Here is a 7,500-nt window from a genome sequence, read left to right as displayed (position 1 = left end):
AGGAGGAGGGAGGAAGAGGAGGAGGGGGGAAGAGGAGGAGGGGGGGGAGAGGAGGAGGGAGGAGGAGGAGGAGGAGGAGGAGGAGGAGGAGGAGGAGGAGGAGGAGAAGAAGAAGAAGAAGAAGAAGAAGAAGAAGAAGAAGAAGAAGAAGAAGAAGAGGAGGAGGAGGAGGAGGAGGAGGAGGAGGAGGAGGAGGAAGAAGAAGAAGAAGAAGAAGAAGAAGAAGAAGAAGGAGGAGGAGAAGAAGAAGAAGAAGAAGAGAAGAAGAGGTTGATGATGACGAAGATGATGATGATGACAGAAAAGAAGAAAGAAAAAAATACATAATATCCTATTTGTTTTGCGACGATGATGATAATAATAACAATAATAATGATACTGATAACAATAATGGTAATGAAAAGGATCATACCAAGGATGATAATAACGAAGATGATAATGATAATGACAATCTTAATAATTATGATAACAACGATGATAATAATAACAACAAGAAACAGACAAGAAACCAATATATCCGTTTTTAAGTGTATAATCTGAATAGATTTTCCTACAACAAAAGAGGAGAGAAATCCTGTTGTTATAAATCACATCCATGAGTCATTAACAGGTGTCAATTAACAGCTGGAAGTTGGTATAGATTTTGTATTTACGTTTTTTCATCATATTGAATGTTGATTTATTTCTTCTATTATTGCTGTCGTTATCATTATTTTTAGTTTTATCCTTGTTATAACTATATTATTATTATCATTATTATTGGTGTTGTTGTTGTTTGTTATTGTTACTAGTATTATCATCATCACCGTCGGTAGTTGTTATTATTATCATTATTATCATTATCATTAACTATATTACTATTATCATTATGTTTGATATTACTGCCATTATTGTCATTGTTTTCATTATCATTATCATTCATATTATTATCATATTAAGCATTAATATTGTTAATATTACCATCATTGTTGTTATTATCATTATCGTTATTATCATTAGTATTGTTATCTTTATCATTATCATCGCAATTATTATTGACATTGTATCCGTATTACTATTATCAATATCATGATTATTAATGTTAGTGTTATTATCATATTATCACTGTATATACCATACTGATACTATTATTCTTATGATAACCATCATGATCATTTGTACTATCAACATTATCATCATTACTCTCATTATCATCACCCTCATGACCATCATCATTATCATTTGATTTTAGAATGGGAATAAAAGCGCAGATGTGATCAGAATATTATTAATGTTGATTGATAAATCTCACGCAGGAGGTAGAATTATTGCTTTATTATAGAGAGAACTAATGGGTACGAATGCTAAGCTCATAAATGATTTACATTACAATCCATAAATATATTGCAAATCGCAATTGACAAGGGAATGTGGGTGATTCGGCCTGGCATCATGATTAATTTTCAATTAGCGTTTGTCCGCAACATATAATTATTGATAATGCATTACGTAGAAGTTTATTGCTAAACTATTAACGGCTTGTCTTGTATGTATCACTTTTGATTATATGTATGTATATTTATAAATATATATATATATATATATATATATATATTATATATATATATATATATATATATATATATATATAATATATATATATATATATATATATATATATATATATATATATATATATATATATATAATATATACATATATATACATATATATATATATATATATATATATATTATATATATATATATATATATATATATATATATATATATATATATATATATATACACATACACATACATACATACATACATATACATACATGCATAAATACATACATACATATATATATATATACATACATATATATATATATATATATATATATATATATATATATATACATACATATATATACATACATATATATACATACATACATACATATATATATATATATATATATATATATATATATATATATATATATGTATATATGTATGTATATATATATATATGTATATATATATGCTATTCTTATATATATATGTATGTATATATATATGCTATTCTTATATATATATATATTTTTATTGGAATTGAAATGCAATACCTAAAGGCAATAGGAATTGTCGTCCGTCTGTCTGCTTCAAAGATGTTCCTATGCAATATACATATTTTCATAATTGCTTAGGATAACAAGGAAGTAATCGTGTATACGGAATTCGCCTGGCTTGTATGTGTGCAATTTTCCAGTTGTAAGTAAAATTTACAGAAAAAGATCTTAAACTAAGTTCACGTAACCGAAACAATGTTTATGATGTATTAGAAATATTCACACTTTTTCGATTATTTAAATCACTACGTGTAAGAAGTGAGAAAAAGAGTTTTATAGGCTTTATAAGCCACTGATATAGGCTTCATATTATATATATTCGTTACGGATTCAGTCTTGTAACAAAATGATCCTAACGAAAACATCAGTTTTAAGACAATTCTTCGCATGAAATTCAGAAATAAAGTCACAGGGTTAGAATATGTGTACAGAGTTTGGCTTGAGTCAAATGAGGCAAATGTATACCGTAGAGTTTTTAAAAGAAAAAGTTTGAAAGTGACTGAAATATCGTGCATTTGAGACTTCAAATGGTATATCCATTTTACGAAAAAAAGAAAAGAAAAAACGCGGTGCTATACCGAAAATATGGATATATGATATATGCAGGTGATGTCTATCAGTCATTAAACATACAGCACAGGATTATTAAGGATTTTTTGTGCTCTTGTTTCTACTTGCTTTTTTGCTATTAATCATAAGATTATCTATGATTATGCAAACTACATATTGTTTTTGTTTCTTTATCATTCTCTCTCTGTGATTTCAAGATCATGTGAATCCCGTAATGTAGAAATGTGTTTAAAAACTCTTGGGAAATTACAACCCAGATTTCAGTGTTATCACTTATTCCCAAATGGTATTTTTATCGCATGCATTTGCTTCTGTCATATAAAGAGTCTACCATTGGAATGAATTTTACCATATGCTTTTATCTATTGTATCTAACTTGTAAGTACGTATGGCTAAGATTTTCTCATTATATCTACGGTCTGTTACTACTATCTTTAGCAACAATGTATATGGATAGATTATATGCTGTTGCTTTTCCATTGCCAAATATGTAGTATCTTCTGGATTTCTAATTGTGTCTTCATTTGCAAATGCCTTGTTGCAAATAAAATCTTATTTCTGATGTTCTTATTATGATGTTTGTTACTCTTTCTTATTACTTTCAGGATATAAGTAATTTTGTGCAACCCTTGCTTGTTAATGTTTCTTTATTACCTGACTTAATATTTTGGATGACTTTTTTTATATTCCTCCTCCTCATTTATCAAAATCAAAGGTGTCTCTCCTTCGATGGGCAATACTGACCCATTTTCTATGTTGCTACTGAACAGTTCCTGCACATTCGCCTGCCCAGGAAGCTGCAGAAGGGCAAGTCTGTGTGTCTTGGGCCTCCTGAACTCTCTGAGCTACAGCATCTTCAAAAACACTTGTTCCAAATGAATGTAATGCAACCAACTGAAGCGTGATATCCAAGTCCTTTATTCCTTAATTTGGTTTTAATTTATATATCACTGCCATTTGGTCACTGCCGCAGTCAGCTGAAGCATCCTCCCCCTCCACTCTCTCTCTCTCTCTCTCTCTTTCTCTTTCTTTCTCTTTAAAAGCTAAATCTTGGAGTCGTGGGTATAAGTTTGTCTCGACTAGCGGCTAGCGTGTTGGAATCCCTTCACCCAAGTGATTGATTTTTGCGTCACCTTCTTGTAGTGGCTGTAGCCTGGTTTGGAAATGCATTATCATGATCTTCATATTACCTTTAAGAAGCCGTAGCTACAGTAATAAAGTAGTTTTTTTTCACGTCATTATTCCTCTCCAAAGTATGAGAAACTAAATTAATATTTAGTAAGTAATGAGGACTATAAACTTTTCCAGCACAGGCTGCACAGCTACATATATGTCCTGGGCTTAAGTCTGCTGTGTTCGTGGAATACTAAATTGTTATAGGAATTATGCTTTCTGAATTTAGATTTGCTGAAGAGAAACGTGTCGTTCACTAGTTTCGGATGCTTAGATGGATTCGGAATATGTCCGTTAGTGACGTCGTTACTGTATCACGTTACTAGTATCACTTGACGTTCCTTATGACGTCATAATTAAGTAAAGCGTGACCTAGAACAGCTGGTACCCCTCTATGGATTTATTTTTTCTTCTTTGTTTCATTTCTATATTCAAAGATAAACCTGATTTGGTCATCAGTTTAAGAATGTATATATATATTCATATGTATATATATATATATATATATATATATATATATATATATATATATATATATATATATATATATAAAATTCGTAGTGATTATAATAATAATGAAAATGGATGGAGGAGTGCCCAAGCCCAGGACTTTAATTATCAATGTTCACGTAATGTTGATCGTGTGTGATATTGCATGAATACTCACCAATGACACAGATGGTTACCTGTCTTTATTTTGTTGTTTTTTATTTATTAATTCATGAAGAAAGCCATATATTTGATGTTTATTGACCCTTCAGAAATATCATACTCTCGTACCCCATCCCCTCGCCCTTTCAGTTCTTAGTATATATTCTTCTTTCATTCTTTTATTTCCAGTAAGAAGTTCACGTCTTTTTCCTCCTATAGTTGTTATTTTTCCTTCCTTTCCACCCAGGTTATTATTATTATATTTTTTTATTTTTTTTTCCCTTTTTTTTTTTTTAGTTCTCTTGCACTTCCTTCTGTCCCTTGCATCACGTGTGGCCTTCCCTTCACAGCACTGACTACTGTCCAGATTCACTCTTATATCCCATCATCAGCAGTTGGGACGGGCAAAGTAACACTGCAGTGGCGGAACTGAGTAAGATGATAGATCGGTAGATGGATAGATAGATGAATAAGGGCATGTGGTATGAAAGCGGAGATAGAAAACGGAAGCCTCTTTACATTTATATAGCTTTTGTTTCATATTCTTTAGTCTCCCTTGAAATCTCGTATTCTATGAATATTTCTTCTGTACATATTTGGTAATCAGCATAACATTGTCTTCCAATCAAGCATGATTACTTTTCACTCACTCTTGCCTCAACTTTTAATTGGAAAGTTTCCGAACTTAATGCCAGACAACCAACTTTACCCTTCGCTGTATATATTCCATTTTAGACTCATCACTCTTATGATTTTTTTTTTAGCTATGATTATTATTTATTTATCGTTTTATCATATCTACCCAAATCTGCCTCAAGAAACATTATTGTTTTCCAAATCCCTTTTCCCCATTTATCTCGAGTTGTGAATATTTTCATTCTCCAAATCCTTTTCCCCATTATTCAACCTCGTATCACGACTAACGGAAATCATTATAATAATAACCAGATGCCTTTGACGTTTGTATTCATGCAATGCTCACAAATCCGAAAAAAAAAAAACATATGCAAATGATAACGATGATGACAAATAATAATGAGAAGGAAAGGGATTCTTTTGTATATATCTGTTTTACGTTTCTTTCTGTTCTCTGTACTATTAGGAAGACGTTAGAGAATACGAATGTAAAATAAGGACAATATGGATAAATAGGAACCCAAGAAAGAGAAAGAAAAAGAAAAATACGGAAATCACGAGACAATGATATCAAAATAAGCTATAAAAGCCGGAGCAGCAATGTTACTTTACCTGGCCCTCAGAGATACACAGATTTGACCTGTATCTGCTTTTCCCAACTCTGATGCTTCTTGTTGTGTTCTCTTGTTGTTGCTGTTGTTGTTGGTACTCATGGGAAGTAACTTGGATGACTTATTGACTGTCTTCGTCTTTTTCATCTATTCTGATTATCAACATTCCAAAGCTTATGATTAGCTTTATCATGATTTCATTTAAGAAGGTTTTGTTAGCTGTACTAAAGCTTAAAAGTAGTTGTATGTGCTGATACACTATGGGTGTTTGTATGTTATTTCGGGAGTAACAACAACAACATTTGTAACAGTCTTTCATGTCCTAGAAGTGGTTTTGAAATTTGCCTTATTCTGTATTTGTCGTTTCCTCTAGAAGTGGATTTCAAATTGTCTTGTAAATCCTCACATCTCAATGTTTCATACTAAAAAAATATGTATTTGGGTGTATGTTTGGAAAATGTTGGTGTATTTATTCTCTGTATGCTTATGGTGTTTTTTTCTTTTTTTTAATCTTCATCGTGTTTTCATCTTTCGACATGTTTTCTGTTTCTTCTCATTCAATTTTCATATACAATATATTCATTTAGAAATGTGAATTTATAACAACTTTTTTATATCTTATATCACTGACAAAGTTTAAAGATTTATGCCTGTGTATAGTAAATTCTTAGAATTTTTTTATATAAGCTAGTTCTTCAGATTTGGTTAATCAAGCTCCATGTTAGCATTATTTAATGACCAAAGATATAATGGAATATAATGATATTAGTGATACCACTAATAAGTAAATTACGATGATAAAGAAATCAATAACAAGGATAATAATTATCATGATAATGATTATGGTACTAATGATATCGCAAATATTAATAGTAACAATTAAAGTTGATGATAAAACAATAACCGTTATTCTGGTGATAGTAATGACATAGAATTAGACAATAAAAGTACTTTCATATTATCCTCAAATCAAGTTCAGGGAGGAATTCCTATCATACCCCCTCCCCCCTACCCCCAATATGCATTTACGTATAGATTAATGCAATAAGAGTTACTTTTAATCTCCCTTTTTATGGTCTTGCCTTAATTACAACTTTCATTGCTTTGACTATGCCCAGAGCTCAGTGATTATGTGAATGCTAATACTATGTGGATGTTGATTAATTATTTTTTATAACACAGGCATATGTGGTATCATTTTCCTTTGTTTGTATTATTCCATAATCTTTTAATCAATTGTTTATCTCCAATATCCAATAAAAGACATTTTCTCTGTTACTCTTCCTTTCTTCGTATAATATTTCGGCACAAGAAATATTATTAGGTATTGAAACATTCACCCAAAAGGCAGTTACAATCACCAACTGCTTACTCATCATTCACAAAACACATAGCAAAAGAACCTTTTCATATACACATTGTACGTCCAGTATCTTAGTGGGGGGACACAAATACATATTCACCTCTCTGTTCGTGAACCGTTTCCTACTGTTTGGTGATACTGTTGTAGAACCTTTATGAATCATGTTTGTCCCTGTTTCAGCCAGCACCTTTACCGTCTCCAGTATTTATAATCATATTAAATGTGTGTTCTTTCCCATACTTTGTAATATCCCGTGTGACATTCCACAGGAACGTGTGTTGATGCCTCTATCCAGCACCTACGTGTGTGTGCGTGTGTGTGTGTGTGTCAATGCCAGAGTTGTCCCTGTGTTAACACATGATGCACCGTTTAATGTTCTC

The 7,500-nt window shown here is 31.2% G+C and overlaps 1 protein-coding gene across 1 annotated transcript in view; it reads left to right on the top strand.

Moving 5' to 3' along the window:
• Positions 1-7,500, top strand: part of LOC122248143 (endothelin-converting enzyme-like 1) — a 113,852-nt gene that overhangs the window by 94,532 nt on the left and 11,820 nt on the right. The gene's annotated exons all lie outside the window — the stretch shown is intronic.

This window comes from Penaeus japonicus, unplaced genomic scaffold (assembly GCF_977035675.1).
Source record: "Penaeus japonicus unplaced genomic scaffold, GWHDUDI00000001_assembly GWHDUDI00000010, whole genome shotgun sequence".
NCBI lineage: Eukaryota > Metazoa > Arthropoda > Malacostraca > Decapoda > Penaeidae > Penaeus > Penaeus japonicus.
The sequence above is the reverse complement of the archived record's forward strand: the minus strand, read 5'-3'. Positions and strand labels throughout refer to the sequence as shown.